This window comes from Chiloscyllium plagiosum, chromosome 5, assembly GCF_004010195.1.
Source record: "Chiloscyllium plagiosum isolate BGI_BamShark_2017 chromosome 5, ASM401019v2, whole genome shotgun sequence".
In the NCBI taxonomy this organism is placed as follows: domain Eukaryota; kingdom Metazoa; phylum Chordata; class Chondrichthyes; order Orectolobiformes; family Hemiscylliidae; genus Chiloscyllium; species Chiloscyllium plagiosum.
Window position 1 is genome coordinate 122,411,544 of NC_057714.1, and position 9,098 is coordinate 122,420,641.

General features: G+C 46.9%; 1 protein-coding gene and 1 long non-coding RNA gene across 2 annotated transcripts in view; both read left to right on the top strand.

Moving 5' to 3' along the window:
- The window catches only part of LOC122550352 (protein phosphatase 1 regulatory subunit 16A-like), an 87,273-nt gene that overhangs the window by 53,889 nt on the left and 24,286 nt on the right, over window positions 1–9,098 (top strand). The window lies entirely within an intron of this gene.
- On the top strand, window positions 1,581–8,847 carry LOC122550214. Its single transcript, XR_006311768.1, has 3 exons — window positions 1,581–1,951; window positions 3,549–3,682; window positions 5,505–8,847. It is a non-coding gene; the product is annotated as an uncharacterized LOC122550214 (long non-coding RNA).

The window sequence follows — 9,098 nt, forward strand, 5'->3', positions numbered from 1 at the left end:
TGAACTGCTTCCAATGTATAAACATCCTTTCCTAAGTACGGTGAGCAGTATGTACACCCGTATTCCAGGTGCGGTCTCATCAATGCAGTGCATTACTGCAGCATAATCTTCCTACTCTTTTATCTAATTTCCCTCACAATAAACCATCACATTTCTATCAGCTTTCTTGATTACTTGCAGACTAACCTTCTGTGATTCATACACTTGGACACCCAGATCCTTCTGTATCGCAGAGCTCCGCGCTCTCTCACCATTTAGATAGTGTGCTTCGCTGTTGGTCTTTCTGCCAAAGTGGATAATTTTACATTTTCCCACAATGGAATTACAGACCAGTCAGTCTTATGTTGATGGTGGGCAAATTATTGGAGAGGGTTCTGAGATACATGACTTGTGTCCATTTGGAAAAGCATAGTTTTGTTTAGAGATAGTCACCATGGCTTTGTGAGGGGTAGGTCATACTTCACAAGCCTTATTGACTTCTTTGAGGATGTGCCAAAACACATTGATGAAGGTAGAGCAGTGGGTGTGGTGTATATGGGATCTTAGCAAGGCATTTGCTAATGGGGAAAGTAAGGAGGCATGGGATACAGGGACACCTGGCTGTCTGGGTACAGAATTGACTGGCCCAAAGAAGACAGAGGATGGTGGTAGATGGAAAGTATTCAGCCTGGAGCTCAGTGACCAGTGGTGTTCCACAGGCATCTGCTCTGGGATCTCTGCTGATGGAGATTTTTATAAATGACTTGGATCAGGAAGTAGGTTAATACGTTTGCTGATGACATGACGGTTGGTGGAGTTGTGGATAGTGTAGAGGGCTGTTGTAGGTTGCAATGGGACATTGACAGGATGCAGAGCTGGGCTGAGAAGGGGCAGATGGAGTTCAACCTGGAACAGTGTGAAGTGATTCATTTGGGAAGGTCAAATTTGAATGCAGATTATAGGGTTAAAGGCAGAATTTGTGGCAGTGTAAAGGAACGGAGGGATCTTGGGGTCCACGTCAGTAGATTCCCCAAGATAGCCACCCAAGTGGATAGGGTTGTTAAGAATGCATATGGTGTGTTGGCTTTTATTAACAGAGGGATTGCGTTTAAGAGCCACGAGGATATGCTGCAGTTCTATAGAGCCCTGGTTAGACCACACTTGGAATATAGTGTTCAGTTCTGGTAACCTCATTATAAGTAAGATGTGGAAGCTTTAGAGAGGTTGCAGAGGAGATTAGCCAGGATGCTGCCTGGACTGGAGGCTGTGTCTTATGGAGAAAGGTTGAGGGAGCTAGGGCTTTTCTCACTGGAGCGAAGAAGGATGTGAGGTAACTTGATAGAGGTGTATGAGATGATGCAAGGCATAGATACAGTGGATAGCCAAAGAAATTTTCCCAGGGTGGAAATGGCTATCACGAGGCGGCATCATTTTAAGGTGACTGGAGGAAGGTTTAGGGGAGATGTCAGAGGGAGGTGGGTGTGTGGAATACACTGCCGGCGGTGGGAGTAGAGTCAGGGACATTAGGGATATTTTAAGCAACTCTTGGATAGGCCCATGGAAGATAATACAATGAAGGTATGTAGGTTCGTCTGATCTTAGTAGGATAAAGGGTCGGCACAACACCTAGGGCCGAAGGGCCTGTACTGTGCTATACTCTTCTATGTTGTATGGATTGCTCAAGCAAGTAACTAGCTGTGTCAGGATGGGCACGAAATACTGACCTAGGGCATTAGCCTGGGGGTCTGGATTATGACACTAACACTGTTCCATCATAACTCCCTAAAGGAGGACGTTCCCAGTGAACTGGCTGATCAATCAGGGCCAGTCTGAAATCCTGCTACTTAGACTCTCATTTCCATGTTTATTTGACTTGAATCTATTTTCCTACAATCCAGGGTGGCTGTGTTTTGACTCATCTTAATCTTTCAAGAAACTCATTGACAGATGATTCAATCAGTGACTTTGCCAGGTAATTTCCAACTAGATTTCAACATTTTGAATTTTTATAAAATTGGCCCAACGGTGAAACTAATCCTTCACAAGCCAAGCAAAACAGCATACTGTATCCCAGACCAGATACAGGGAAATATCTGTCAGGGAGATATGTGTACACTAACTGGTGTCTCTCAGGGAGATATGTGTACACTGACTGGTGTCTCCCAGGGAGATGTGTGTACACTGACTGGTGTCTCTCAGGGAGATATCTGTACACTGACTGGTGTCTCTCAGGGAGATATGTGTACACTGACTGGTTTCTCTCAGGGAGATGTGTGTACACTGACTGATGTCGCTCAGGGAGACATCTGTACCTGACTGGTGTCTCTCAGGGAGATATCTGTACACTGACTGGTGTCTCTCAGGGAGATGTGTGTACACTGACTGATGTCGCTCAGGGAGATGTGTGTACACTAACTGGTGTCTCTCAGGGAGATATGTGTACACTGACTGGTGTCTTTCAGGGAGATGTGTGTACACTGACTGGTGTCTCTCAGGGAGATGTGTGTACACTGACTGATGCCTCTCAGGGAGATATGTGTACACTAACTGGTGTCTCTCAGGGAGATATGTGTACACTGACTGATGTCTCTCAGGGAGATGTGTGTACACTGACTGGTGTCTCTCAGGGAGATATCTGTACACTGACTGGTGTCTCTCAGGGAGATATGTGTACACTGACTGGTGTCTCTCAGGGAGATATCTGTACACTGACTGGTGTCTCTCAGGGAGATGTGTGTACACTGACTGATGTCTCTCAGGGAGATGTGTGTACACTGACTGATGTCTTTCAGGGAGATATGTGTACACTGATTGGTGTCTCTCAGGGAGATATCTGTACACTGGTGTCTCTCAGGGAGATGTGTGTACACTGACTGGTGTCCCTCAGGGAGATATCTGTACACTGACTGGTGTCTCTGAGGGAGATATCTGTACACTGACTGGTTTCTCTCAGGGAGATATGTGTACACTGACTGGTGTCTCTCAGGGAGATATGAGTACACTGACTGATGCCTCTCAGGGAGATATCTGTACACTGACTGGTGGCTCTCAGGGAGATATGTGTACACTGACTGGTGTCTCTCAGGGAGATATGAGTACACTGACTAATGTCTCTCAGGGAGATACCTATACACTGACTGGTGTCTCTCAGGGATATATGTGTACACTGACTGGTGTCTCTCAGGGAGATATCTATACACTGACTGGTGTCTCTCAGGAAGATATGTGTACACTGACTGGTGTCTCTCAGGGAGATATGTGTACACTGACTGGTTTCTCTCAGGGAGCTATGTGTACACTGACTGGTGTCTCTCAGGGAGATATCTGTACACTGACTGGTGTCTCTCAGGGAGATGTGTGTACACTGATTGGTGTCTCTCAGGGAGATATGTGTACACTGACTGGTGTCTGTTGCTCCCTATTCTTATCAATACTGAGAGTTACCAGATCCTTCTCCTGAAGCTGTTCCCAATCTCTGATGCCAGCTGAGGGATCTTGCCTGCGCACATCAGTGGGATCTGGGAGACGCAGGGCCTTAGCTGAATAATGGAACTGCCTCCTTGTTGTAGGTACTTGGCATCAGCTGCATCTCTGACATCGCTTGATCTATCAGAGAACCCGGGGATCAGTTCCTGTGGGATGGAGAGACTCCTGACTGCTTTAGCCCAGAGGGATTCATGGATGGAAGTCCTTGATGTGAGAGGTGAGCCAGAAAGGCCCAACTTTCAGAAGTCCCACTTCGAGTCTTTGACGTGGAAGTAGTTTGTAGTTTGGGGTCGGTCTCTCCAAATGACATTGCACTTTTGGATTGTAGTCCATTGGTGCATCATTCGTGTCAGAATGGGACATCTCTGCATCCTCATGTAGCTGTTAGCCTAACCCACTCGCCAACACACTCTCCCATTCACACTCTCCTCACCACCTTCAAAAAAAGAGTGGGATTCAACACAGAGGAACGATTGAGACTCATTGGGATTGGAATGTCTCCCTTTTCCTATTTTAGCACATCCAGCCCACTGGGTCAGCTCCTCACCCACCACCCTCAACATCCCCTCCCTCCCCCACCGACGCTCAGTAGCAGCAGTGTGTACCATCTACAAGATGCACTGCAGAAACTCACCAAAGATCCTCAGACAGAACCTTCCAAACCTACAACCACTCCCATCTAGAAGGGAACACCATCCTCTGCAAGCTCCCCTCCAACTCACCCATCAGCCCGTTCCTTCACTGTCACTGGGTCACAATCCTAGGACTGAAAGCACCACTAACACCAACTCTCCAGGACAGCAGCAGTTCAAGAATAAGCTCACCACCACCTTCCCAAGAGCAACCAAGGATGGGCCCAGCCAGTGATGCAGACGCCTCATGAAATAGTTGCTTTAAAAAGCAATTTTGGGGACTTTAGCTGCTCAGACAGTAGTGTTTCTGCAGTGTGGGAGCTGGAGAGTGGCTTTGTGCAGCGGGTTAGGGTTTGGAACCTGGACTTTAATCCAATCCCAATCTAGTCATCTGTTACAATTATTATAAATTTAGGGAGAGGTTCAAAGAATTTTGTTCCCTTCACTTAAAGTGAACTTGCTACCTGAAGTCTGTTATTATGAACTAGTTTGAATAATATTAATTTGCTTGTTTATCAACTTCTGGTTTGGCAAAAAAAAACTAATATTTTTTCAGCAGTTGAAAGACTTCGAATCTTGGAGATCGTGAGGGTATAACTATAACATTTTGAGAGATCTGGTTGGACGTATGCATCGGAAGGGGTTAGAGGGATGTGGGCCACATGCTGGCAAATGGGACTAGATTAATTTAGGATATCCGGTCAGCATGGACGGGTTGGACCGAAGGGTCTGTTTCTGTGCTGTCCATCTCTATGGCTGCAGATGCTCGTCAGGCCTGTAGGTCCTGGACCGAGGGATTTGGTAAGGCTGGGCTCACAGCCCCAAGCTCGATCTGAGTGGTAAATTAACCCTCACTGACTCAAACGGGAACGCTGACAAGCACACATGGGATAACAGATTGGATAATTAAAAAGCTGCTTTGTAAAGCACTTTGAGATGCAGTGATTGAGTCTTTGTGAGTAGGTCTGTTCTGTTAAGAGATCTGATAAATCTTTGTTGAGGTTTCTAAACCGACAATCAATCTCGATATGTTTATGTTTGATAAACTTTAACAACTCTCAAATTTCTTGGTGTTAGGAATTGGTGGGTTCACAATGTTGAGGGTATGAGAGAGGCCATGGTCATGAGGTGGAAATCCTCAAGTATTGACAGCTCGGGGTTGGAAGCAATTATTCAGCTGACTTTACGCAGGCGGCCGAAGACAGAGAAATGGAGAGGTGAGGTGCAGATCTGGGAGGGATGTGATATGAAGGAGAGAGGAGGGGGATGAAGAGAAGGGGAAAGGATAGTACAAGGACAGACAGAGGAGATTGAGAAAGGAGGAGAGAATTGTATAAGGTGAGGGGAAGGGAAGGATTGTGAGTGTGAGGGAACTCCAGTAAGATTGATGGACTCTATATTTTTCAGACTGCTCGGTGCAACACTTTGATAACCAGTGCGAGACTGCAAAGTGGAATCTAGGAGAGCTGCGTCTCTGAATCCTGAAGGGACAAGAACAGCCAAAAATTCTAAAAGGAAAGTTCCCAGAATGCAACAGCAGCAGAATTGCCTGGAACCGTTTATGCCCAAGGAAGAAGGGGGAACATTTCCATTCTGCAATCTCTTAGGGATTCCTGGCTTTAAATACTGTCACAGGAACTGGAGGCCATTCAGCCCCTCATAGAGGATGGGTATGCGATGGCATATCTGCACTTTAACTAGATTCATCTGCTGTGCCTCAATTTGTGTTACTCATTCATCTGGATTGATTCATTGTGACTGAGAGAGGATGAATTTGCAGGAGCCAAGAACACAACATGTTGCTGTGTATTTAAACAGCACCGAATGGGTCAAGGAGGCACATCAGTAATTACTGCATTATTCTGCTGTTAACCCTTCTCACCTCTTCCCTGTCCTTGGGCAAGGACTTCCCCGTGCACCAGGTGCTGTTCAAATACCTCAGTCAAAATCTCATGATCCAATCTGGATCACCAGAGTCAAATGGAGAGCAGTCATTTCCAAACCAGATGCTGTCATCTCGCAGTGCACACAGTCATAGCCCTCCAGAAGGAAGGCTCATCGGGGATCGGTGAGGGACTCTCATCGGGGATCGGTGAGGGACACTCATCGGGGATCGGTGAGGGACACTCATCGGGGATCGGTGAGGGACACTCATCGGGGATCGGTGAGGGACACTCATCGGGGATCGGTGAGGGACACTCACCGGGGATCGGTGAGGGACACTCATCGGGGATCGGTGAGGGACACTCACCGGGGATCGGTGAGGGACTCTCATCGGGGATCGGTGAGGGACTCTCATCGGGGATCGGTGAGGGACTCTCATCGGGGATCGGTGAGGGACACTCACCGGGGATCGGTGAGGGGGCAGTGTGGTGTGTGAGGCACCTTGGAGGCTGTGTGCTCCTGGCTTACTATTGTCACAGAATCTAATGGTCATGGGTTCAATCAGCACCCCGGTAGATGGATTGCAAAACCCAGGTCAACATTCCTGGTGGGGACCAACCCATCCTTACTCAGTGTTCTTCTGATCCTCCTCAATCTGGCCCAGGCATGGCTCCCTTTCAGAAATGACCACAACTTCCTGTCTCTCTCTTTACATCCTCTGAGCAACTCAGCAGGGTTTCACTAGCAATGCTTCTAAGGGTCGTGGATACTTTCCTCTTGCGCTTGACCTCCCACAATGCATCACCACCCCTCACACTTGTCCGTATTAGACTCCATCTGCCATTTCTCCACTCAACTCTCCATCCAACCTATATCCTACTGTATCATTTGACAACCTTCCTCACTATCCACAACGCCACCAATCTTCATGTTGTCTGCAACCTTACTATTCAGACTACCAACATTTCATCCAAATCATTATATATTACAAATAACAGAGGTCCCAGCACTGATCCTTGTGGAACCTCACCGGTCGCAGACCTCCAGACAGAAAATGCTTCTCCCACCACTACCCTCTGTCTCTATGACCAAGCCAATTTGGTATCCAACTTACCAACTCACCATGGATCCCATGTGACTTAATCTTCGGAAACAGCCTACCATGAGGGGTCTTGTCAAATGCTTTAGTAAAGTCCAAGTAGGCTACATCCACTGCCCTACCCTCATCGATTATCTTCATGACTTACTCAGAAAACTCTGTCACATTTGTGAGTCAAGACCTTCCCCACACAATGACTATGTTGACCATCCGCAGTAAGTTCATTCTTTTTCCAGACGGGAGTACATCCTGCCCCTAAGAATCTAATTATTTCCCACCCATTGATGGGATTATTCTTGTTGCCATTTTTAACCATTGGCTATCCTCCAGTCTCTCCAAACTTCTCTTCAAAAACAGAGTGACTGTGAGGAGCACTGACTGCTATGTCAGAGGAGAGACTGAGCCTCGGGATGGTTAATAGCTACCACATTATCTCCCTTGTCTGATTGTTTATCTGATATCCTGGACTGGGTGATAGAAATTTACACCAGTCCCATAGTCCATCCTGCTGCCTGTGTAAGGCAGAAAGGGTGGCAGAGGCTGAAACGCTTATTGAAAAACCCTTGAATAACTGCACTGAGAACAGTAACGTACACAGCTACTAACCAGAGAAATATTAAACTAGGAGCTGGAGGGGGCCATTCAGCCCTTTAAGCCTGCTGCACCATGCAATGACAATTCTTCCAACTCAATCCCCTGTTCCCACTTTCTCCCCATACCCTGAGATTACTTTCACCCTGAGAACTGTACCCAACTCCTCCTTGGAAACATTCAGCGTTTTGACCTCAACCACTTTCCGTGGTAGAGAATTCCCCGCTCGCTGGGAGAAGGAATTTCTCCTCCTGAGAGACCCAGAGCTGGAAGGTGTGATAGCGCTGGTTCACAAACCCAGGGAGGCAGGGGATAAAATAATCCTTCCAGAATCACTGCTATTCTCCTCATAACCTTCATGTCAGACTTTCTCCAGAGATAGGTTTCCGGTCAAATATCCTTCTGTATCTCCACCACACACCTTACCCATCCCCCCAACGCTGCCTCAGCTCATTGGCTGCAGAAACCCTCATCAAGCCTCACTTACCCTCAGTCGTAAAACACAGGCAATAGGATACCACAGCACAAAGCTAAGGTTAGGATAGAGGGGGAGCCAGGGCAAACCACATACACTCTGGCTCTGAGGTAGAGGTTCTGCAGTCATGGCTGAAACAGGCCATAAACCAGACGCCCTAATGTCTCTTCCTGCTCTGCTGGCTACCCTAACCCTTACCCTCACCCACTCACCCAACCCAAAACCCCTCCCCGAGGCTGGCCCTGTCCTTACCCCCAGCAAGGTCTGCTTGCCCATCACTGCCCTGTTCACTAACACCGGCTCCTCATGTATAACATTCTCACCCTCCTTTCCAAATCCCTTGGCAGCCTGTCGCTACCACAAATGGGTTCTGAAGCAGGGTCACTGGACCCGAAACATTAACTCTGCTCTCTCTCCACAGATCCTGTCAAACCTGCCGAGTTTTTCTATCAATTTCTGTTTTTGTTTCTGATTTCCAGCCTCCATAATGTTTTTGGTTATTTTTACCAGTACTCAAATTCAATATTCCAATATTCATTTCAATATTCAATGCAGGTTCTGTTTGACAAATATTCAAAGGTAGAGGAGGAGAATGGTATTATTTCACTCATTTTTATTCATGCTACACATACCTTTTTTATTAGGATTTATAACTGACCCATGTTCGCATGTTTTGAAATAAAGAGCTGCTTTTGAGCAAAACCTGTTTTCTGAGGTTTCAAGTTGACTATCATTTACATGAATACAAACAAGTGTACACACACACACACATTCACTCACAGACACACACACACTCACTCAGACACACACTCACTCACAGATATACACTCACTGACTCACACATACTCACTGACACACACACACTCACTGACACACACTCAGACACACTCTCACTGACACACACTCTCACTGGCACACAGTCTGACACATTCACTGGCACACACTCTCACTG